The 26,619-nt window shown below is 42.8% G+C and overlaps 1 long non-coding RNA gene across 1 annotated transcript; it reads right to left on the reverse strand.

Moving 5' to 3' along the window:
• Positions 1 to 10,772: 10,772 nt before the first annotated feature.
• On the reverse strand, positions 10,773 to 18,193 carry LOC148141116 (uncharacterized). The gene is made up of 3 exons (XR_015752786.1): positions 18,171 to 18,193; positions 17,865 to 17,978; positions 10,773 to 10,830 (listed from the first exon to the last, which is right to left on the reverse strand). It is a non-coding gene; the product is annotated as an uncharacterized LOC148141116 (long non-coding RNA).
• Between the last annotated feature and the right edge of the window lie 8,426 nt (positions 18,194 to 26,619).

Genomic DNA, 26,619 nt, shown 5'->3' on the forward strand with positions numbered 1-26,619 from the left:
ATGAAAAAGTGTGCTCATACCACAAAAACTGTTTGATGTTCATTGTAAAGTGAACAGAATGATGCCTCGTTTGGATTTCAACAAAATCAACAATCCATGACAATACCTCAGTCGTAATAAATTGCACTTTTCAAAACTTCGAAGATGCACAGAGCACTGCGTTAACATAGGTTGCTAGTTGGTGAGACTGCAGCCCAGTAAATTACACAAACGTTTCTGGCAGGATTATCCTCCTCTGTCCGAACTTTGGAGCTTTCTGTCAGAGACAGAGAATGAATAAAGGGAGAAATTTTATACTCCTTCTCAGGATAGCTATTGTACAGTATTCTGTGCAGTGAGACCTCTGAAACTCCTTTTCAGGTGATTATCAATCTACGTGGGTTCATTGCTGATATTCCATCTCAGCTCCAAGTAGTGGGCGGCATGTTTCATTGTATTGTTGCTACAGGAAACATGGAATCACTCTAAAATCTTCCAAATCCCAGAAGAAAAAGGTTTGTTTTACTGATTTAGAGGTTATCAGTTTAAAGTATGCACCAGCAATAACTTGAAAATAAATGACCAAGTCTGAGTTATTATCCAATAGTAATAACTTTTAACTTATGGAACAGTACCGAAGAAGGCCTTTCTGTACATTGCATCTGCATCATGAATTCCAAAACCTTCAAGGTATTGACACTTGATTGGCACCACATTGACAAACATTCACTCCCTCCATCACCTACACTCAGTAGCAGCAGTGTGTGCTCTCTGTGACTTGCACTGCAGAAGTTTACCAAAGACCCTCAGACAGCATCTTCCAAACCCACAGCCACTTCCATTGCGAAGGCCAACAGATACATTGAAACTCCACGACCCGCAAGTTCCCTTCCAAGCCACTTACCATCCTAACTTGCAAATATGTCACTGTTCCTTCACTGGTGCTGGGTCAAAATCCTGGAATTCCCTCTGTAATGGCAATAGTGTGGTCTACCTACAGCACCTGGACTGTAGCAGTTCAAAAAAGCAGCTCACCCCCAGCTTCTCAAGGGCAATTAGAGATGTTTAATTTTATTGTTGTTACAGGAAATGTGGAATCACTCTAAAATCTTCCAAACTCTGGAAGAAAAAGGGAGGAAAAAGGCCCAGCCAGTGACACTGATGTACCACAAATGAATCAAAAAATATATACATCATTGAAGTAGTCTTTGTCCTCTTGCTGAAGGGGTTAGATCATTTGCTTTAGATAGAGTTCAATGAAAACTCACCAGGGTCTGGATTTTACAGGGGAGCAGCATTTTGCTACCAAGGTGGAAAGGTTGCATATGACCCTGCCCTGGTCAATAGTACCACTACTCAGTGCCGAGATGGGAAGATGTGTATTACATTTCTTATTATTTATTACTTATGTACTTTTTTTGAAGTGGTTCCATTCATTATAATGTTCTTTCCATATATACAATGGTTGTGTACTTTAATGATTGAGATTTACAATAAGTAGTTTTAAAATTACTAACCAATTGTTGCCATATCCTCCCTGATCCCACCCTGCATGCAAATAAAAGCAAAACACAGCGGCTGCTGGAGATCTGAAATAAAAGCAAAGAATGCTGGAGAAATTCAACAGGTCTGGCAGCATCTGTGGAGACAGAAACAGAATGAATGTTTCTAGTCCAGTTTGGCTCTTCTATCGAACTCTGCTGTCAGGCCTGATGCCTTTCTCCAGCAGGGTCTGTTTTTAATGCACCCTGCACGGACACGTTTATTTTTAGCGCCCTTCATTTGATCCAAAGAGACAGTAAGAATTCTGTCCGGACGTGCAGCTCCTACGTATACACAATCCCTACAGTGTGGAAACAGGCCATTCGGCCCAACACGTCCACATTGACCCTCTGAAGAATATCCCACCCAGATGCATTCCCCTACTCTAAACTTCCCCTGACTAATGCACCTAACCCACGTATCCCTGAACACTATGGGCAATTTAGCATGGCCAATTCACCTTGAACATCCTTGGACTGTGAGAGGAAACCCATACAGACACGGGGAGAATGTGCAAATGCCACACAGACAGTCACCTGAGGCTGGAATTGGTCCCTGGCACTGTGAGGTAGCAGTGCTAACCTCTGAGCCATGGTGCTGCCCTACTCACAGCCACTGTATCTACTCTGGTGTCATTGATAAGGCATCCTGACAGCAGGCATGACCAGTTTTGTTGGCGTCATTACCAGTATTACTGCCCCAGGCTCAGTATTACTGGCTCCATAACCACTATTACTGGCCGCATCAGCAGGATTACTGACTCCATTGCCAGTATTATTGCCCCCCCATTACCTGTATTACTAGCTCCATAATCAACATTACTACCCTATCACCAGTATTACTAGCTCCATAACTAGTGTCATTGGCCCCATTACCAGTATTACTGGCACTATAACCAATATTACTACCCATCTGTAGTATTACTGACTCCATAATCAATATTACTGCACCATCACCAGTATAACAGGCATTATAAGCAGTTTTACTGGCTCCATCGCCAGTATTACTGACTCCATAGCCAGTATTACTGGCCCCACTACCAGTATTGTTGGCTCCAGAACCAGTATTATTGAACCCATTACCAGTTTTATTTGTCCCATTATAAAGACATAAGAGCTGGGAGTAGAAATGGGCAATTCAGCATTTCAAGCCTATTCAGCCATTTAATGTGACCATGGCTGATCTCACCTTGGTCCAATATTACTGGTCCCATAACTAATTTTACTGGCTTAATATCCAGCATAATCTGTTTTACTGGCTCCATAACCAACAACACTAGCAATGCGGCCATTATTATGGCTCCATAACCATTACATCTGACCCCATAAACTATAATATTGGCACGATTACCAGTATTTCTGGACTTGTGGTCTATATGTATGTCCCAAGTGCCTCAATATTCAGTTTTGCCACTGGCGGCAGTATTGCTGGTATTTCCCTCAGAGGCATACACAAATCTCAAACAGAGAAAAAAAACTTGTAAATGTGTGAATATCCTCTCCATTTTGAGGTCAACAAGATGAGTTGAACCAGTTTGTGTCATTCTCAAGTTTGACTGGTTTTTGCTTCTGGGATGTAGTTGACGTTTCACTGCTCTCTGAAATGGCCAAGCAAGCCACTCAGTTCGAGGGCACTGAGAGATGGGCAATAACTATTGGCCTTGCCAGTGATGTCACATAGAGTCATAGAGATGTACAGCACAGAAACAGACTCTTTGGTCCAACTCATCCATGCCGGCCAGATATCCTAACCTAATCTAGTTCCATTTGCTAGCACTTGGCCCATATCACTCTGAACCCTTCTTATTCATATACCCATTCAGATGCCTTTTAAATGCTGTAATTGTACCAGCCTCCACCACTTCCTCGAGCAGCTCATTCCAGTCACGCACCACCCTCTGCTTGAAAAATTGCCCCTTAGGTCTCTTTTAAGTGTTTCCCTTTTCCTAAACCTATGCCCTCTAGTTCTGGACTCCCCCAACCCAGGGAAAAGATCTTGTCTTTTTGCCCAATTCGTGTCCCTAAAGATTTTATAAACTTCTTTAAGGTCACCCTCAGCCTCTGACGCTCCAGGGAAAGCAGTCCCTTTAGCTCAAACCTCCCACCCTGGCAACAACCTTGTAAGTCTTTTCTGAACCCTTTCAAGTTTCACAACATCCTTCCTTTATGTCATGAAAGAGTAAAAAAGACATAGATGATTCTGGAATATACAGCACAAAATGGCGAGTAAAGTTAATCAGTACCTTAAATACAGAATAGGTGATTTCCTGCATCTTTTCAAAAAGCATTTTAATATTCCTTTTACAACGTGGATGGACATGAATGTGAACTCCAGAATATTATTTTAGAATTAGCGTCACTACAGTGTGGAAACAGGCCCTTCAGCCCAACAAGTCCACATCGACCCTCCAAAGAATAACCCACCCAGACCCATTCCCCTACCCTATATTTACCCCTGACTAATGCACCTAGCTTACACATCCCTGAAATTATGGGCAAATTAGCATGGCCAATTCACTTAGCTTGCACATTGCACAACTTTGGATTATGGGAGGAAACCCACATGGACACAGGGAGAACATGCAAACTCCACACAGACATTTAACCAAGGTGGGAACTGAACCTCAGTCCCTAGTGCTCTAAGGCAACAATGCTAACCACTGAGCCAGCATGCCACCCATTATCAGGCAAATGGTTAACAGTTGGCCTGAAGTTCTCTCTTTACGATAGACATTGACCCATTTAAAAATAATGGGTTACAGCCTTTACTGATTTAGAGGAATGGAAAGAGGAATTTAAAAAGAATGCCTTAAATGATTAGGGATGAATCCAGACCAATGAACTGTTACAGTCATTGCACAGTTTATATTCAAACTGACTTTTCAAGTGATTGGTAACTTTGGTACATGCTTTTCATGGCTCATGATCACATCTGCTAATTAATCTTGCCTTCTCAATTTTTTTCCCACACTAGGATTGGATTAGCACCAATTAAAAATATAACATCTCCTGAATCAGACAGCATGAGTTTTATCAACAGGATAGTAGCCATGGATTTAGTTGGCAGTAGGGACAAATTCAGATTAAAAACAAACATCTTAAATCACTCACAAGACATGATTTTCTGCTCAACTGCCTTCATCCACAGACAAACCTCCTGACCCAGGACACGAGGGGTGAAGATTAGGTTACTCAGAAAACCTTTGAAGTAGAGCTTATATGAAACTAGAAAGAATCACTGGTGAGAGTTTGTGGTGCTACGATCATTAAAGCTTGTAAGGAATATTAATGAAATGGCACCAGATGAATCTTTAACACCTTGTCTTAAACATCTCATCAGAAAAGCCTGAAAGTTTGTCTGTTGCATTCAGAATAATTATTAGTTGCCTCCACAGTGTTCATTTCAACAACCTTGTATCAACGAGAGCAAATTATATCAATATTTACAAAGTCCTGAGTGAATAAATTAACCTCTTCTCTTGAAACAAGAGAGGTGAAGGGAAGATTAAGTAGAGGTGTACAAGATTATGACAGATAAGGCAGAGGAGACAAGTACAAGACCACTCCCTCCGCGACTCCCTTGTCAGATCCACACCCCCCACCGACCCAACCTCCACTCCCGGCACCTTCCCTTGCAACCGCAGGAGGTGCAACACTTGCGCCCACACCTCCCCCCTCACTTCTCTCCAAGGCCCCAAAGGAAACTTCCATATCCGCCACAGATTCACCTGCACCTCCACCCACATCATCTACTGCATCCGCTGCAGCCGGTGTGGCCTCCTCTATATTGGGGAAACAGGCCGCCTACTTGCGGAGCGATTCAGAGAGCACCTCTGGGCCACCCGGACGAACCAACCCAACCACCCTGTAGCACAGCATTTCAACTCCCCCTCCCACTCCACCGAGGATATGCAGGTCATTGGACTCATCCACCGCCAAACCACAACAACGCGACGGTCGGAGGAGGAGCGTCTTATCTTCCGACTGGGAACCCTCCAATCGCAGGGGATGAACTTGGACTTCACCAGTTTCTTCATCCCCCCTCCCCCCACCTTGTCTCAGCCGGATCCCTCCAGCCCGGCACCGCCTTCCTGACCTGCAGTCTTCTTCTTGACCTCTCCGCCTCCATCCTACTCCGACCTATCACCCTCACCTTGACCTCTTTCCACCTATCACATTTCCAACACCCCTCCTCCAAGTCCCTCCTCCCTACCTTTTATCTTCTCCTGCTGAACACTCTCTGCTCATTCCTGAAGAAGGGCCTGTGCCCGAAACGTCGAATCTCCTGTTCCCTGGATGCTGCCTGACCTGCTGTGCTGTTCCAGCAATAAAGTTTCAACTTTGATCTCCAGCATCTGCAGACCTCACTTTCTCCTACAAGATAAGGCAGACAAAGAAAAATTGTTTGCAAAAGCCCATTAGCTGATGGTAGAAGGACCGAAGGACACGACTTTAAGGCTTTGGCCAAATGACATAGGTGGAGTGGGGGCTATTGAGGTTGGAGGTGGTGAATGGTAATGACCTGGAATTTGCGACTAAGGAGAATAGTGAAAGTGGAAATGGATTTTCTATGTAAGAGTGAATATATTCAATGTGGAGAGAGTACAGCAAAGGTTTACCAAGCTGACGTCGAGGATGGTCAGACTGTTCTATGAGGAAAGATTGGTTCAACTGGGCCTGGATACATTAGAGTTTAGAAAGATGTCTCTAATTTCAAATAATATTGATCTTGTTAGTGTTGTTCTTGCTTTGTGCACCTCCTGTGCAATTATAACCTTGTATGCTTCTCTCTGTGTCAGCACCCTACGATCTATATATCCTTGTTTGCTATGATCTGCCTGTACTGCTCACAAAACAAAACTTTTCACTGTATTTAGGTACATGTGACTACAATAAATCAAATCAAATCAAATCAAATCCGATGAAAGGGAATTCGATTGAAATGTATAAAATTCTAATAGGGCTGGACAATGAAACCCTCCATGAAACTCATCGGAAATGACTTGTAGCTATTTCAGGTAAGATACAGCTCTGTAATCTGAATTAAATAGTATCTTCATGCCCGCACCCCGCGTCCCCAGGAACAGGCTAGGAAATCAGGGAGAGATGTATATAATGGGGCAGGCAGTTTTGGGAGAGACATTTGCCTGCTTCATTTCCTTTGATTAAGTTGATGAGAGGAAGAGTTGGGTTCAGTTTTTCCACCCAGAGTAGCCCCCAAGTGGATACTGAGGAGATAAATCCTGTCATGGCTGAAATTTAACTGGGTGGCCTCGGGAGGGTCATGCCAGCTGAGTGAGTGCCAGGTGAAGCTGTATCAGGTCAGCTGACCATAGGGTCGTGGATGACAGTGAGCAGCCCTCTTTCTTGGAAACCCCACCCCTGCCCTTTCCGCTGAACTCTCTTCCCACACTTTTCTGGGGCATCTCTGATTGAACCCCTTCCCTCCCATCCCACTCCACTGTAACTCTCTCCTCAGACTCTCTGCAATATTGACAGTGCCCTTCACTCCTGGTAGTGCTGCCAACCCCAGAGGAAATGCCAGGCTTTTATTCAGCAGCTATTGTTGGAGACTGGACGGCCAATCTAGTCGGAATGTGAGGTGAGAAATTGTCCTCAGGTTGAGCGTGGAACTCCTAGCACTGCCTCCCAATATCCTGATTGGAAATTAATCTCTTTAGACTAGAACACACAATAGCAGAAGTAGGCCATTCAGCCCATTTGATCTACTCCGCCATTCAGTAAAACAATGACTGCTCTGATCATTCTCAACTCCACTCTCCTAACTTTTCCCCATAGCCATTGATTCCCTTACTGATTAAAAATCGATCACAGCTTCCAGAATATTCCATGGAAGGGTTACCACTGACTCTCCAGATGACATGGAGGGGGGCTATCACTTTTAAATTAATAAACTCTGCTTTAAGACTTTGCTTGCCGATATCACTAAAACACATTAGACAATGAAGGCAGAAGTATATGTTATTTTATTAATTCAATATTGATAAACAACTGATCTTCTAAAGTCTATCAGTGAGAGTGCTTATTTAAATATGTACTATTGATTGACACAATGAATCTCAGAGGTTGGAATGGAGATCAGTAATGTAGCGCTAGCTGGCCAGGATTTATCACAAGTTCCTGTGATATTTAATGACAGATTATTGGCCTGTAAAGTTGGGCCAGATTTATATGGAAGAGGTGGAAATGTGGAACCCGGGGAACAAGGGGGAGCAGATTTGGATTGAGTTGAGGAGGAACCCCACAGGGTTGTGAATCTATGAAACTCCCTGTCCAGTGAAGCAGTTGAGGCTACTCATTGAACATCTTTAAGATAAAGGTAGATTTTTGAACGGAGAAGGGGTTAAGGGTAATGGTGAGAGAGTGGGTAAGTGGAGCTAGGTCCATGAAAAGATCAGCCATGATCTTACTGAATGGAGGAGTAGGCTTGAAGGGCCAGATGGCCTCCTCCTGCTCCTAGTGCTTATGTTCCTTTGTTTATGACTTGGCAGATCTGTTTGACATTCACAAGACTCCTACTCCACTATATTTGTGATGAGGTGGAAGCAGATGTAGGATAGAGTTGGATCCATCGTCTCTGGAGGCAAGGCAAAGGTGGCAATGGAGCAGGTTGGCACTGCCCCGGTTACTGAGACACAACATGCATGTAATGCTGTGGCAGGCCCTCAATCCCACACCATATACCCTAAAATGATGCCCCCAAGTCCCCGTATACCCCCACCCCATCTCCAATATGTCTATCCACTGACCATTTAAATGCCTGTAAATTTGGCGAGTCTACTGTATGGACTATGCCCTCTGGTCTAAGGAATGCTTGCCCCCTAGAAGTTACACCTACACTTATTGACAGACTTATTGTCAGCTTAAAACTTCAACTAAGAAAAACTTTAGATCATTGAAGAAACTAGGGTCAGTTTCAGCAGCTGTAGACTGGCTCCTGCAATATAATGTCCCCCCAGCATCCCTCCACCCCCTCCTCCCAAATCTTCTCAAGTTAGCAGAATTATCTTATCCTAATCAGCACCTGAAATCCTAATTTAGGAATTCAAGAATATTGTTATGGTCATAGCCTCACACTTGTGTGGCACATAAATAGCACTACCACCAACACTCTCTCTAAGCTGGTGTGTGTGTGTGTGTGTGTGTGCGCACAAGAGCGTGTTAGTGTGTGACCATGTGTGTTAGTGTGTGTGAGTGTGTGTGAAACAGTATGTATGTATGTTATTGTTTGTGTGTGTGTGTTAGTGTGCATGTGTATCTGTGTTGTGCATATGCGTGTGTGTGGATGTGTGTGCGCGTGCATGCGCGTGTGTGTATGGCTGGTCTGATATTCTGTGCATGGTGATCAGCATGCTGACTGGGATAGCAGCATTGACTTCCAGTTCCAGAATTTTCTGCCTTGCATGGAACCCTACAGAAGGGAAGCAAACATTTTGAGGGAAGGCTGCTTGACACATATCAGGCCAAGCCAGAGACTTGTCCAGATCTTGCTTCATTTGAACAAAAACTGTTTCAGTAGCTCAGGAGTCATAAATAGTGCTGAATATTGTATAATCATCAGTGAATATCCCCACTTCTGACCTTATAGTGGAGGGAAGGTCATTGGTGAAGGAGCTGAAGATGTTTCAGCCTATGACACTACCCTGAGGAACTCCCACAGAGACATCCTGGAGCTGAGATGACTGACCTTCAACAACCATGACCATCTTCTTTTAGGCCATGTATGACTCCAACCAACAGATTCCCATTGGCTCATGTTTTGCTCAGGCTCCCATCATAGCTGCTCAATATCAAGAGCAGTCACTCTCACTTCCTGCTGAGAACAATGTTTTAGTTCATGTATAAAGCAAAGCTACAATGCAGTCAAATAGTGGGTCACCTCAATATGATGGCTTGCCTCCACATGGACCTACAAAGCAATTATTCCTATATCGTAGTCATGGATGAGCACATTTGCGGCCGAATGAGGACAATGTTGCCTATGTTTTTTTTCTGTCTTGTAGGTTTCCTTATCGCCTATTGCAGGCCCAGTCTGGCCACTATGTCCTTTAGGAATCATCCATTTTCGTCAATAGTGGTGCTGCTGAGTCACCATTGGTGTTGGGCATCTAAAGTCCGACACCCAGAGTACAGCTGTGTCCTTTCCACCCTTCAAGCAGGTGCCATGTTATGTTCAACATGGGGAAGGACTGATCCAACAGCTGATGGAGTAGGGTACGTGGTAATCAGCAGGAGGTTTCCTTGCCCATGTTTGACCTGATGCCATGAGACTTCATTGATTCTGAAGTCAGTGTTGAGGACAACCTGGGTAATTTTGTATACCACAGTGAGGCCACCTCTGCTGGGTCTCTCCTGACAGTGGGGCAGGAGATATTAAGGGATAGAGATGTTGTTGTCCAGAACATTGTCACTAAAGTATAATACTGGACTACATCGAGCTGTTGCCCTGGATATCAATAAGAAACATTTTACAATGTTGACAGGGCTGAGTTTGCCATTGACATTTCTGAAGCATTAGTCAATTCAGGTATCATTCCTTATAACAGACTCCATGGCAGTTAGATACACCTGACTGGCTTACTTGGCCTTTTCAGAGGCACATAAGAGTGAATTATATTGTTACGAGTTTTATGACAGTCAACAGTGGTCACATGGTGTCCATAAATTAGCTTTTAGTTAATTTTTTTTTAATGTACTGATTTCAAATTGCACCATCTGCCATGAAGGGATTGAATTCCATGTCTGTGGGCTTTCGCCTGGGTCTTTGGCTTACTACTCACTCAACAGTAGCATACCACACCACACCCTCTGCATCAACATTATTATGAGAAATAGGATTAGGATTTAAACAAAGAGCAGGAGTCGAGAGTAGAAAGGAATCATCACTGCAGGTTGTAGCAAGTTAATCAAAACCCAAATGCTCATGTGTGACAGGTGCAAGGAACTGTGTTCCAATAGGAAGAGATGCTACAGTAAATAATATTCAAGACTTAAGTTCAAGCAAAAATCTGGCAGATGATATTGATGGTAAACAAACTGGTGCATGTTATGTTTGAAGAATTGATCCAGATTTCTTGAAATTAATTGAAGGTATTGACTCAAATGAGAATAATGGCACAATAATGTCTCTAATATATGAAGGTGTCAACTCTGCCCACTTACTCACTGTAGGTATCTATACATCAGGATTAAATGGACAGGTGGATCATGCCTTCACCCCGTCTTTTCTCCTGGAAACTCTAGTACTCTTCACAATTAATCATAGACAGAAAAACCTTTGGTCCAAATTCTATCAAGATAAAAACAAAACAAATGTATCAATTGGGCATAATCTTGGTTACGATCTCAGGTGAGACCAGCAACTTTCTTTTTATATCAACGTATAAATCCAAAATCCCAATTATTTCCTAAGTGTCACCAAAGCAAACCTGAAATATTATTTTTGGGTAATTCTTGAGATCTAAGATAATCTAAGACATAATAATAAACAGTAAAAATAAATAGACTATAAACCATATCTTACATTTTGAGGGGCAGATACAAATTATGAATTGGCTCAACAGTGTGCTCACCATTATATGTCATCAATCTCAGTTATCAAGTCCTGCAAAACATGACCTTACTCACTTGCCAGCTCTCCGTCTTTGGCCAGGATTTGGCCTGCTTGTCTACTGACAGCAGTGTGTAAATAACCCAAGCTGCATGGACATCATAAACAAAAAAGAACAAAGAACTGCCCATGCTGGAAATCTGAAACAAAAGCAAAGATTGTTGGAGAAACTCAACAAGTCTAGCAGCAACTGTGGAGAGAAAGTTTCGGTCCTTCTTCAGATCTGTGTTGATGTTGCAGTTATTATTGGATAGCCGTGCTGCAGTCGATCTCAAGATTTTTGGTTTTGCAGATTGATTGAAATTCCTTTGAACTCTCTGTCAGTGCTCAGAGAGAGAATGACATTCCTTTTTTTCAACCTGAAGTGCAGCTATATTTGTCATGATTGCTCTCAATACTATGACCCTTATAGTGTTCCAGTACACACATGAGGGCTTCTGGTCAAAAACACCGAGGGTCATGTTGCAGCCAGTTTTTAATTATTTCTGAGGCTAGAACTAGGCTGCCTGCAGGAGGGGCTTTCTGCTGAAAGGAGGGAAAAGTCAACCCCTCTCATCTTTGCTTCTTTCTATCTAAAGCTTCCTTGACTCCTTACGGATACAGCATTCCATAGTCTTCACAAAGGACTTTGCCAGAGAGTTACTGAATTTACACATGCAGATTTTCTTTTTCTGTAACACCACTTTAAAAGTACATATACTTTGGAATTAAATGTAAAAAATGCCTGTAAATATAACGGGGTTCAGATCTCTCATTGTAACAGTAACTGTTACATTGCCATGATAGATGGTACGGAAACTACAAGGAGCCTGCGATTTTAGTTCTTAATCCAACAGGATCCAAGAAAGTTCCCCTGCCCGAATCTATGGTATGGCCATAGAGGACATGGCGTAATGCACTCTACAGCATTAACCCTCTCAGACACTTAAACCCACATTCATGTATCTCCAGGTACAGACACTAGTCTTTACCCTCGCCTCCAGTTCAGACTGTTCTGTTTACGCTATGCCATGTTTTTATCCTCAGTCAGGTCACTGACTGGTTTACAATTCACCTCCTTACTCTACGACCAGTAACACAAGTGGTTTAATCTAGTCTTCCTTCTCTAAGTGGAAGATGTGAGAGAAATAGAATAGGAGGTTGGCTGTGATTCTCAGGAGTTAAAGAATCTCTCAGTAGCTCCAAGCAGCATTAGACAGTGTGATATGGTGTAACAGTAACGTCACTAGACCACTAACACAGAGCTCCAGTGATAGGAGTTCAAATCCCACTCCAAAAGATTGTGAAATATAAATTTAATAAAAACCTGGAGGAGAAAGCTATTTTAACAGTGACCCTCTGATCATTGTTGTTAGAACAAAACATCTAGTTTCCCTTTAGTGATTGAAATCTTCAGTCCTTTCCTGGTATACATGTGATGAGGCAAAAGTGAGGACTGCAGATGCTATAGATCAGAGTCAAGATTAGTGTGGTGCTGGAAAAGCACAGCAGGTCAGACAGCATCTGAGGAGCAGACAAATCGATGTTTCAGGCAGGGTGCTACCTGACCTGCAGTGATTTTTCAGCACCACTCTAATCTTGACTCTTTGTCTACATGTGACTCCAGACCCACAGCAATGTGGTTGACCTTTAACTGCCCTCTGGGTAATTAGGAATGGACAAAAATTGCTGTCTTGGCCAATGACGCCCCCACACTGTGTAAAAGAATTTCTAAAAATGCCATAATGAATGAGGATTCTCTTCTATATCACAGTTAACATAGAACATAGAACGTAGAACAATACAGCAGTGAACAGGCCCTTCGCCCCACGATGTTGTGCCAAACATTTGTCCTGGCTTAAGTACCCATCCATGTACCTATCCAATTAACATATTAACCCAAAACCCACTCAAATGCACAGAGTTCAAATTGTGTCTGATCCATACTGTGACCACTCCAGGATTGCTTATTTGGTTTAGAAACAATCTCCCTTTTCTCAAAAGAAAATGGCAAATATTCTGCTTTTTAGAGGCAAGGGTAGAAACATGCCAAGCTCTTAAAATGAACACATTCTTTATCACTTGAGAAAATCCAGGCTTGCCCATTAGTTGTGAATCTGTTCACCTTGCCTGCCATCAAATAGTAGATTATTTAAACAAGGATTAGATAGTGCTTGGGACGAGATACAAATCCCTTTCACTTCCTTGAGGTCTGAATAGTAACGTCAGACTGTCCCAGATAAGCTCAGCCAACCATTTAACCTGAGAAATCTGCTTGTACCTACCTCTGACTGGAACCAGCTGCTGAACACTGAAAGGTGCTTTGTTCCCAAAGCTGCTGTCTTGCAATATCTAAGATCCACACCATTAACCCTTGTTTGTCCAGAATTCAGTTGGTTTGTTGTAAATTCTGTGATGTACATTGGTCACTGGAACACCTACATGTCTGAGTGGGTAGCAACAAGGATGATCGATTTCAACAGCTCCCCCTGACATCCCAAAAAATTCCAGACTACAACTAGCGCTGAACCTCAGTCCTATTCTGTTAAAACCCTGTGACACAAGTCATTAACGTAGGAGTCGAGGAATGGTAGCAAGCCATTCAGACTCTCAAGCTCTGTCTGCCATTTATTGATTCATAGAGTCACACAGGACAGAACAGATAAGTCAGCCCAACTAGTCCATGCTGACTATAATCCCAAACTAAACTAGCTCAACCTGCCTGTGTTTGGTCCATATCCCTCCAAACATTTCTTATTCATATACTTAGCTAGACATCTTTTAAATGTTGTAACTGTACCCGAAATCACCACTTCCTCTGGAAGTTCATTCCCCACATGAACCACTGTCTGTGTAAAAGAAATCCCTCGTGTCCTTTTTAAAATCTTTCTCCTCTCATCTTAAAAATATGCGCCCTTGTTTTGAACTCCCTCACCCAAGGGAAAAGACACCTGCCATTCACCTTATTTATATCCCCCATGATTTTGTAAATCTCTATAAGCTTTATAACCCTCAAATGCCTGTGCTCCAGTGAAAAAAGTCCCAGCCTATCCAGCATTTCTTTATAACTCAAACCCTCCAATCCCAGCGACACCCTAGTGAGTCTCTTCTGAACCCTCTCTAATTTAATAATATCCTTCCCATAACAGGAAGATCTGTTGATTGTTTGGCAATCATTAAATCAGGATGGTGCCTGCAACAGGCATAAGAACATAACAACTAGGAGCAGGAGTAAGCCGTCTGGCCCCTTGAGCCTGCTCTGCCACTCAATAAGATCATGGCTGATCTTTTCATGGACTCAGCTCCACTTACCCGCCCTCTCACCATAACCCTTAATTCCCTTACTGTTCAAAAATCTATCAGCCAGACAGTAATGACTCTGTGGAACTCATTACCACAGAGGGATGTGGTGACCAAGTCATTAAGGGACAGAGAGAGAGATAGGTTCTTGATTAGTGAGGGTATCAAGGGATACAGGAAGAAGGCAGGAGAATGAGTTGAGGAAAATATCAGTGTTTAGATCAGTGTTGCTGGAAATGCACAGCAGGTCAGGCAGCATCTGAGGAGCAGGAAAGTCGACATTTTGGGCAAAAGCCCTTCATCAGGAATAAGGCAGGAAGCCTCCAGGGTGGAGAGGTAATGGAGAGTGGTGGAGAGATGGCCTGAGGAAAATATCAGCCATGATTGAGTGGTGAACAGACTTGATGGGCCAAATGGCCTAATTTTACTCTGATGTGTTATGGTCTTATAATTTTAATTGGTGGTTACAGACACCTCCGTGGATTTCACTGATATCCTGGACACAACAATATGTTATCCTGTATCTTCTATCTTCATCTCACATCTTACAATGCTCCTGGCCCCTCTGTGCCTCTCAAATCCTTCCCCCTTCTCCACATCCTACCCCAACAGGCATCCATTCTGCTGGTGCTGTGTCTTGCTGGTGGGCTATGACTCTAGCATTGTCAAAATCCCACCAGCCGGGTAAAATAGGGTCTCTGCATATTTAAGTGATTGCCTATTTCCAAAACCACCATCAGTAAGCATTACCCAAGGATGGGGCAGTGTGTGTGGTGGGGAACCAATCTATGATTTTACCAATATCCCACTTCCTCCACTCCTTCACAGGAGCTGGTCAATCCTTCAGTTTAATGACCATATCTATTGTCTTTTTTTATTTCCAGCATCTGCAATATTTTGCTTTTAATTGTCTGAGTAAAACTCTGTCTCTTTACCAGATTTATTCATTGAATATAAAGCTTCAGTTCTCTGCACAGATGTTGTCAGACCCTGCAGTGTTCCTCCACCACTTCCTGTTTTTATCCTGATTTGTTTTTATTCATTCTCAGGATGAGGGTGTTGCTGGCCAGGCCAGCATTTATTGCCCAAGGGGCAATAAAGAGTCAACCACATTGCTGTGGGCCTGGAGTCATATGTAGGCCAGACCAGTTAGGAATGACAGTTTCCTTCCTTAACGGTAGTGAATTGTTTATAACTGATGAAGACATATGTTATGTTACCATAATTTATATTCAGGTTAGAACACTGGTTAGATCTCACCAAGAGTATTGTGGATTGTTCTGGTTTCCTTGCCTAAGGAAGGATATAAGGCCATAAGACATAGAAGCTGAGATAGTCCATTCAGCCCATTGAGTCTGCTCTGCCTTTAAATGACATTGTGGCTGATGTGATCATCCTCAACTCCACTTTCCCACCTTTTCTCCATAGCCCTTAATTCACTGATTTTAAAGAAAAGTCTATCTTAGCCTTGAATATACTTAATGTCACAGCAATAGTACCTTAGCTCACTTAGTACACCTTCTTCCAGGTTTGAACTGCATTTTAATGCAGTGTTCTTGTGTATTGTCATGCTTTCCATCATATTCACTGTCCGCAATAACATTAGCAAATTTGCTGATGATACAAAGCTGGGTGGCAGGGTGAAATGTGATGAGGATGTTAGGAGATTACAGGGTGACCTGGACAAGTTAGGTGAGTGGGCAGATGCATGGCAGATGCAGTTTAATGTGGATAAATGTATGGTTATCCACTTTGGTAGCAAGAACAGGAAGGCAGACTACTACCTCAATGGAATCAATTTATGTCAAGGGGCAGTACAGAGAGATCTGGGTGTTCTTGTACACCAGTCAATGAAGGCAAGCATGCAGGTACAGCAGGTAGTGAAGAAGGCTAATAGCATGCTGGCCTTCATAACAAGAGGAATTGAGTATAGAAGCAAAGAGGTGCTTCTGCAGCTGTACAGGGCCCTGGTGAGACCACACCTGGAGTACTGTGTGCAGTTCTGGTCTCCAAATTTGAGAAAAGACATTCTGGCTATTGAGGGAGTGCAGCGTAGGTTCACGAGGTCAATTCCTAGAATGGCAGGATTACCTTACACTGAAAGACTGAAGCGACTGGGCTTGTATACCTTGAGTTTCGAAGATTGAGAGGGGATTTAATTGAGACGTATAAGATTATGAAAGGATTGGACACTCTGGCAGTAGGAAACATATTTCCACTGATGGGTGAGTGCCGAACCAGAGGACACAGCTTAAAAATACGGGGTAGACCATTTAGGACAGAGCTCAGGAGAAACTTCTTCACCCAGAGAGTGGTGGCTGTGTGGAATGCTCTGTCCCAGAGGGCAGTGGAGGCCCAGCCTCTGGATTGGGCCTCTATCCAACTATTTAAGAAAGAGTTGGATAGAGCTCTCAAAGATAGTGGAATCAAGGGTTATGGAGATAAGGCAGGAACAGGATACTGATTAGGAATGATCAGCCATGATTATATTGAATGGCGGTGTAGGCTCGAAGGGCTGAATGGCCTACTCCTGCACCTATTGTCTATTGTCTATTGTCTATTGTCCGCTATAACTCCTAAAAAATTATAGTTCAGTTTGTTGCACATTTTCTCCCATGAAAGACTTTAACACCCACGGGTATAACATTCCCGAGCACCTCTGCAGACAGCCACTGGATTCATATCCGCAGCCATTTAAGATGTATCCATCTTCTTTTGAAGAAAGCATATGTTGGAATTACAGTTAATTTTGTCTAGAGACAATCTGGGGTTTTGAACTGTAACCATAATGACAGAAAATTACAACATTCTCAAAGATAGCCAGAGTACATGCAGAAAAGATGTCTTCCCTAACTGTTGGCTTGAAGACCATGGGACACATTCTCAGACTAAGAGGGAAGCCAAGGGTTCCTATGTGCAGTGGTAGTGTCCTTACCTTTGAGTGAGGAAGTCTATGTGGGAAATAACATCTGTAAATGGATTGATTAGAAAATATCGAAAAGATAAGCCATTTTGAATTGAGATGAGGAGAGATTTTTTCACTCAGAGTGTGGGGATTGCCTGAAATTCTCTACCTCAGAGGGCTGTGGGAGTGCGGCCAGTGAGTACATTGAAAGCGCACATGGAGAGAATTCAAGTTACTAATGACATTGAATGATACGTGGATGACGAGCGAATATGACATTGAGGTAAGTGAACAGACAGGAACGAGAATGACTGAGCAAGCTTGAGGGGCTGAACAGCCTCTTTGCCCTCTATTATCTCAAGTTGAATTATTCTCTTTAGCAAAATGACAGCCAGGCAGATCAACTCTTGTGTTTTTAATTTGCTAATAGTACTGCACCATTAATGGTGGGAAATGACTGTCGAGAGGACAGGGACTATCTCTGTGTGCCCCTGCATGTAGCATCCCCCTCCACAGAAGGACCGTATACCTGACCACCAACTGGACTGCTCTTCTTCCGAGGCACAGTGAGCTGCAAGAATATTCTTGTCTCTTTTATCATTCACGCTCCAATCCTGCTGCCAAGGAGACTAAAAAGGAAAATCTGCAAAAAAAAATTGGGTAGATTATGAATCATTAAACATTTCTGGCAGATGGCCATTGTACGGAGGTAATTTTTAAAAAGGTATTCACCACCAAGTGTAATGTTCACTGGGCAGGCTGGTGCATTGGTCCATTGAGAACAAGATTTTAAATATTGTTCATGTTCCTGGAAAACAGAAAGAAAGAACCCTACTTGATTCCTGGGCTCGTGCAAATGAGTATCGCAGCTCCTTCAGCACTCCGTCTTCTGCCATTTCCATCTTCCATCATCCTACATTTGTTACTTTTACAATGCTGTGGAAGCTGCATAAATTGCTCTCCATTCATTCGTGGGATGTGGGCATGACTAAGCAGGTCAGTATTGATCATCCTTCTCAAGTTGCCCTGAGGGCAGTTAAGTCTCAACCACATTGCTGTGAGTCTGGAGTCACATGTAGGTCTGACCAGGTAATGACACCAAATTTCCTTACCTAAAGGAGGGTAGTGAAACAGTTGATTTAAAAAAAACAATAGACAATAGTTATATGTTAGCCGTTAGGCCAGCTGTTAAACTACAGATTTAAAAATAATTAATTCAAGTTTCACCATCCACCATGATGGGAGTCAAACCCATTTCTCCAGATTATTTGCCTGGGTCATACTAGATTATTAGCCCAGTAGCATTAACACTGTGGCACAAGCGAGACAATGACTTAGTGGTATTATCACTGCGGTGTTAATTCAGAGACCCATTAATGTTGGGGGGATCTGGGTTTGAATCCCACTATATCAAATGGTGGAATTTGATAGCGAGTTTTGAGAAGATCTGTAGCTCAGGGTGAGGTTCTGGATGTAGGTTTGCTTGCTGAGCTGGAAGGTTCATTTTCAACTGTAACAAACACTACATTAGACAAACAGACAGAAAACTAGCCACAGGATACATGTACATCAACTAGCCAAAAAATGACATGACCCTCTCTCACGAGTATCCTTATATACAGATAAAGAAGGACACCACTCCGACTGAGCCAACACATCCATCCTAGGACAAGCCAAACAGAGACACGCACAAGAATTCATTGAAGCATGGCATTCCAACTGGACCTCGATCGACAAACTGTTGACTTGGACCCCATTTACCACCCCCTGAGAAAAAGAACAGGAAATGACATACCATAGGAAATGACATCACCACAGGAAATGACATCACTGACAAAAAGAACCCCAAACATATAAATAGAAAGCAGGAATCAGCAGCAGCGCTTCGTCCGGAGGCTCACTGAAGATGTTACTTAGTAAGGTGACGAAACATCTGAAAATGAATCTTCCAGCTCAGCGAGCAAACCTACATCCGGTGGAATTTGAATTCAATTTTTTTTTCAAAAGCTGGAATTAGGAGTTGAATGACCATCTAATAATGACCATGAATCTATTATTGATAGTCAGGAATGTCCTTTAGGGAAAGAAACTGGTCTGACCAAACATGACTCAAAATCCACAGCAATGTGGTTGACTCCTAACTGCCCTCTGTGCAATTAGGGATGGGCAATAGATGCTGGCCTAGCTAGTCATGTCATCATTCCTCTCAGCTCTTTGTCAAATAAAATAATCCAAATATACATTCTTCCCCGTGAATTTCAAATTCATCTGTTTGATACAAAGTGATTTCCAGTGATTCGATAGCTGATCGTGTCAGATTGATGGTCTGTATGAGCAATACATTCAGTGCTTGCAAGAACCTTTAGCTATCAGGGTAGTGTATTCTTAATGGTCAGCTTCATAACAAGGTATCTACAACTTGCTTTACGGCACTCATCGATTTAGAGGAGAAGCAAATATAAATGTAGCCAGGTCGAGTAAATGTGTCCTGCAGGAAAATCACAACCCAGGCTTCAATTGAAAGTGAGAGAGTCATCAATATCTCACTCCCTCCCTCTCTCTCCATTGCTCTCAACACCACCACGCTACCCCCTCCGTCTCCCCACCCCCACCCCCGCCACAACCTTGCTGTCTTTCACTTTGTGCACAATTCAACAGTATGGTTTCTTAGGCAAAACAGCTGAGCACATAGCAAGAGGATGAAACCAGGAATACAGTCAGACTGCACTCATTTAATGTTCAAAATCCAAAAGGGAAGGGGGAGGGGGGGATGGATAAGGTAGAAATGAAGCCCGCTCCATAGATTCTTAACTGCTCTTCATAATTCCTGTACATTCAATAAATATCAGTGAGGCCAGAGCAATCTGCATTTTCAAACAAGCAGCAATGTTACAAAACAGCTGCAATTATCTGGAATATTAATTCTGAACAATTAAAAATTTCAATTCTTCCATTTCTGCTCTCTTTGAAAATTGTCTGAAATATGTCTGCTTTTCATGTTTTTATTTAATCTATTTTTTGTTGAATCAGTTTTGAACCATTCTGTTGGATGGTAAATTCCTAATCACATTCATTCACTTTTCTTTCCGCACGTCATGCTGTTCCTTTTATCAATTATTATTTTGCATAAATCCATGTCCTCCCAACTCTTCTCCTCAATTTGCCTATCAAAACCATTATTGATTGTCAGCACTTTAATTAAGTCTCCCTACCAACCATCTCTGCTCTAAGGAGAACAATCCCAATTTCCCCGGTTTCTCCAAAACTACTGAAGTCTGTGTGCACAGCCCAGGCCATTACGGAAGCCAACCTCGCATCCATTTATACAATGGTTACAAACACTCCTCCCACCCGGTAATGTTGCTTTCCAACTTCTTCTGGCAAGCAGACGATACAGAAGCTTGAACAGAAGCACCAACAGCTTCAGGAACAGCTTCTTCCCTGCCGTTATTAGACTGATGAATTGACCTCTCTAAATTCAAATAATGTTGACCTTGCTTTGTGCACCTCCTATGCTGTTATAACCATGTACGCATCACTCTGTCCAGTCACTCTATGATCTTGTTTGTTTTGATCTGCCTGTGCTGCTCACAAAACAAAGCATTTCATTTTACTTAGGGATACGTGACTACAGTAAATCAAAATCAAAACATGACTGAAGCTGTCATCCCTGTTACCATTCTAGACAATCTCCTCCACACCCTTCTTTTATGCCTTGACATCCTTGCTAAAATAATCATCGCAGAATTGGGAACAATATTCCATCTAGGATTATATCGCTTCTCTAATTGTCTTCAATTTCAGTAATTTCCTTGCCTCATTTTTACACCTCCTGGACTTTACTAGCTAGTGTTTCCTTTTCTTCAGGTATTCGAGACGATTTAGATCAATCAGTATGACTGGGTCAATTTTGGAGGAAAATTGGAGACATGTTACTGTGTATTGATGGCTAGAGCTCAGTGTTACTCCATGGAAACTGGGAGTCACTGTGATCACAAAGAATGCCTAAGCCGTGCTTCCTGCAGCCTCTAATTAGAATGTAATCCATTCATTAGGCAATTGGATCTGTTGTTAACTCATGCATCCATTCATCCAATGTGAGGTCAACAGTTCACTGTTTCTCTTGGTTCCTTCATTCGAAGGTATTTGATATTTTTAAATTAAACTACTTTACAACTGATGTACTTTAGCTAACACCGATATCATCTTGAGTATCTTTCTGTTTGGCAGATCCTTAGGATGAGGATGATCACCTCAGTTCTGAGCTGGCTGATTCCACTGTGAAATCTACAGAGACTGCTACATGTGGGCCAGGTCATGCTAGAAAGGGCTCTGGAGATGAATTGTAGGGAGTACTCCCTCCGACTACTATACATGTTTCTGACAGTGTCTCTCTGGGGTCAGGGTCTTCCCTGAGGAGCTTTCTCTATTTTCGTGAGTCACAAGCCAGCAACTTAGAGAGACTGCTGGAAGTTTTCAGTGTTGCTTTGCAAGCACTTCGTAAAAAGGTGGCATTGACAGATGTGTTGCAGGATGCACCAGGTATGGAGGGATTGTCTTCTGAGGTGAGGACAATTTTTTTCTCTCAGAGGGCAGTGAATCTATACCATGGAGGGCCGTTGAGACGAGGTCATTGTGGATATTCAAGTCTGAGATGGACAGATTTTTAATCAGTAAGGGAGTCGAAGGTTATGGGGAAAAGACAAGTAAGTGGAGTTAAGGATGATCAGATCAGCCGTGATCTCATTGAATGGCGGAGCAGACTTGATGGGCTGAATGGTCTACTTCTGTTCCTATAACTTATGATTGTATGGGAAACAACTTCTGCTTTTCATCAAAGATGTGACAATACAAACACTCCATGACTGTGTGAACATTTGTGTAAAAATGTTAGTGATGAATCAATACCAATTAAGCTGGACGTCAGCCCCAGCAACAAGCCCAGGATCCCAAACTTGCAACATACAAAAGGAAATTTTCTGACCTGGGGACCCTTCAAGTACAATCTTTTTTTGGGAGAATTGGATTGATGCATTCAATCCACAGCTGTCTGATTATATTTAGAAACCACAAAAGGTTTGCTCTATATCAATTTGTGGCTTTTACAATTGAAAATAATAGATTTCTTCTACAAGCGTTTGGACAGTGAAAAGCTCAAAAGAAAGCCACAGGCAGTGAGTAGGACACAAGATTGTGTGTTTGCGGAAGTGAATGTGAGAGAAAGAGGCAAAATGAAGGATCAGACCATCTGGTAACACGTAGTGCTCCAGACCCTCCATAATCACCTTCAAATTGTGCCGCCAAATTTATGCAATTTTTTAAAAATATGTTTAAAAATGGATTCCCCAAATGAACACTCTGAGTGTAAAAATGACATGTAAATGGGCTGCATCTGTGCATTAGAGATGAAATTTCAGAAATTATGGGTCTGAAAAATTGGACCCAATAAAGAATAGAGAGTGTAATTATAAAGGACATTAGTGGGTAATAATTTGGGTTCAAAATCTAAAAAAAATCTATGTGTTTAATATTCCTAATGGCAGCCTGCCTAATTGAAACTCAGACAGACTGTGAATTGCTTTGGTTACAGATGCTGTGCTATTAGAGTGTGCAGCTTGGCAGGCATTCGAACTTTGCCAAATTATTAGCTGACTCACCCCTGGGGTGCCAGCATGGTTTCTATGGCTGGAGATGTTTCTGTGTGTAAACAACAAAACAGTAACAGACTGGCAGCTGCAATCAACAGAATGTTATCACTGCAGAATGGGAGGGACAATCGGATTGCTTCCATGGGCATGAAAGGTTCAGAGGCGAATCAGCCAGCTTTGGTTTTCTCATCCTCTAACAGAATCCGTTCCAATGTATAAAGTACCAGCCCAAATCTACTGATGCAACTGGCAGGTGATGAGAAATATTCTATTCAGCAGCACGATGGTTTAGTGGTTAGCACCGGTGCCTCAGCAGCAGGGACCTGAGTCCAATCCCACCCTCGGGTGACTGTCTGTGTGGAGTTTGCACATTCTCCCAGTGCCTGTGTGGGTTTCCTTTGGGTGCTCCGGTTTCCTCCCACAATCCAAAGATGTGCAAGTTAGGTGAATAGGCCATGCTAAATTGCCCATAGTGTTCAGGGATGTGAAGGCTAGGTGGGTTAGCTGTGGGTGATACAAGGGTGGATCTGGGTGGGATGTTCTTTGGAAGATCATTGTGGACTCAAATGACCTGCTTTCACACTGTAGGGATTCTGTGATATCACACAAAGAGAATGCTGGCAAGTTACGCCAGTTTCCTGACCTATTTTCTCCGCCAGTCCACACTGCAATTGGTGATAATCCGTTTATCTATTCATGTCTACCATCATTCCTGCCCTTTCCTCATCCATTCAATGTCAAGGCAAATGGGACATTTTCTAGATTTACAACATTTTAAGGGTGGCCAATGAATGTCAGTCTGGCAGGCAAGTTCCACATCTCATGAACAAATAAACATATGTTATTATGAATTATTCCCATTGTACTCTGGTAATTAAAGTCATCCAGGACCCTGGAAATGTTGCTCATAGTGCTCCCAGTCTAGGAGACCAAGAAAGGTACGAATGCCGATGCAGAGTTACATCATGCAGATCATGAAACATTCCTAAAGAATTCTTAAATGCTTTTAAGCTGCAGTTTTGGGCCATCCACACTCTTGATAGTGTCAAAAGACAATCATTGGAAAAATGTAAAGACTTCAGACAAAGGCCATTTCACTTAAATCCAAATTTGATGGATACTATTTCAGAACATTGTATTTTGGGATCCACTATCTGAGTAATTTGTGGCATGCCAATGTGCTGGGTGTAGCTTGGTCGGGATTAAAAGCCGACTGGGGCTGATACATTTGTGTGCCAGGATGGTGAGTGACCTGGAGAGGAGCTTGAGCATGGTGATGTTCCCATATCCTTTTTTGTGGTAAAAAGTCTCAGGTGCAAATGGTGCTGTTGAAGGAGCCTTGGTGAATTGTAGATGAAACACACAGCTGCCACTGAGCTGAATTTGGAATGTTGAAATCATGAAGATGTATATGTGATGCCAAATAACCGGGCTGCTTTGTCCTAGATACTGCCAAGTTTCTTGAGTGTTTTCAGAGCTGCACCCATCCAGACAAGTGGGGAGCATTCCATCACAATTCCTAACTTGTGCTTTTAAATAATGGAGACTGTATAATATAATGGTCCTGAAAGATTTAGTATTGAAGTTGCATTAAGTCCCTCCCAGTTTGATGGCTTCAGAATGTCTTTAGATGGAAAATCAGGCAGTGTCGAAGAAGAGCTTAAAAAATATGCCCGAAACGTCGATTCTCCTTCTCCTTTAGATTAGATTTAGATTACATTACAGTGTGGAAACAGGCCCTTTGGCCCAACAAGTCCACACCGACCCGCCGAAGCGCAACCCACCCATACCCCTACATTTATCCCTTACCTAACACTACGGGTAATTTAGTATGGCCAATTCACCTGACCTGCACATCTTTGGACTGTGGGAGGAAACCGGAGCACCCGGAGGAAACCCACGCAGACACGGGGAGAACGTGCAAACTCCACACAGTCAGTCGCCTGAGTCAGGAATTGAACCCGGATCTCTGGCGCTGCGAGGCTGCAGTGCTAACCACTGGGCCACCGTGCCACCCAATTGATGCTGCCTGACCTGCTGTGCTTTTCCAGCAACACATTTTTAAGCTCTGATCCCCAGCATCTGCAGTCCTCACTTTCTCCTAGTGTCTAAGAAGATCCTGATGGGGTCAGCAATGATATACTTGGTTCCTGATTACCTTAAGCACATTTGCCAAATTAGTCAATGTAATTGGTATGTATTACTCTTGTGCAATAAACTGCCTCTATTTATATAAAACAAGTATCTCCTTGTTAAGACTCCTCAGTGGTTTATCATTGATAACCAGTCAGACCATTACAGGAGGAAAGCTTTATTTGTTTGGACTATCCTTTATATTCTTTCCTTCCCTGCTGTGCCTCTCACGCTCTTGCTCCCTCTCCTGTTTTTGCGTTAACTCTCTCATATTTTCTTTTCCTCTGAGCCTCTCATACATTCTTTATCAAGCATTCCTGCAAAATGGGGTTTGCAGAAGTAATACTGATTCTGGAAAGTGTGAAGGAGATGTTGGCAAAATGGCAGGTTGTGAGGGATGTACAAGGTCTACTATCATCATCCACTTCACATTATCGGTTAATCCTAGATCCTAGTGACTGTCCAACACACATACACACACACATACACACACACACGCACATACATGCATGCACACACATATGGACACACACATACACACTTAGACACATGGACACTCACTCAGAGACACACATATGGACACACACACACAGATCCCTTTCTCTCTGATTGACTTAAGGCATAGATATGTCACAACAGGCATCCTATGAGAATCAGTTAAGGACCTATAGGGCTTGGTGATGTGGTGCAGTGAGAACAATCTCTCTCTCTCAACATTGGTAAAACTAAAGAACTCATCAGTGACTCCAGAAAGAAAGGACGAGACACCCCTCTATCTACATCACTGGAGGTTGAGAGGGTGGGGAACATCAAATTCCTCGGAGTGACAATAACCGACAGCTTGTCCTGGATTTCCCACATAGGTGCATCGGTCAAGAAGGCACAACAACGCCTCTTCTTCATCAGGCAGCTCAGGAAATTCGGTATGTCCATAAGGACCCTCACCATTGAGGGTGCATAACAGTCTGGTTTGACAACAGCTCTGCCCAGGACTGTAAGAAATGATAAGAAAGTTGTAGGCACAGCCCAGACCATCACGGAAACCAACCTCACATCCACAGACTCCATTTACACCTCTTGTTACCACAGAAAGGCTGCCAACATCATCAAAGATCCTCCCACCCCGGTAATACTCTCCTACAACCTCTTCCATCAGGCAGAAGACACACAGAAGTTTGAACATACGTATCGGCAGGTTCAGGTACAGCTTCTCCTCTGCCGTTATTTGACTGCTAAATGGACCTCTCGAACTTGAAATGATGTTGATCTTGTTTTGTGCACCTCCTGTGCAGTGAAACCCTGAATACTTTGCTCTGTCTAACCATCCTATTATCTGGATGTCCTTGCTTACTATGATCTGCTTATACTACTCGCAAATAAAGCTTTTCACTGTACTTAGGTGACCACAATAAATCAAATCAAATAAAATCCAATGCTGCTGTGATCATATCCAATGGATATGAATGGAATAGGCTGAACCTTACGACGCTACTCACAGAATAG

Source organism: Chiloscyllium plagiosum, unplaced genomic scaffold (genome assembly GCF_037043375.1).
Source record: "Chiloscyllium plagiosum isolate Xiang-an unplaced genomic scaffold, Cpla_swu_hap1 HiC_scaffold_34, whole genome shotgun sequence".
NCBI lineage: Eukaryota > Metazoa > Chordata > Chondrichthyes > Orectolobiformes > Hemiscylliidae > Chiloscyllium > Chiloscyllium plagiosum.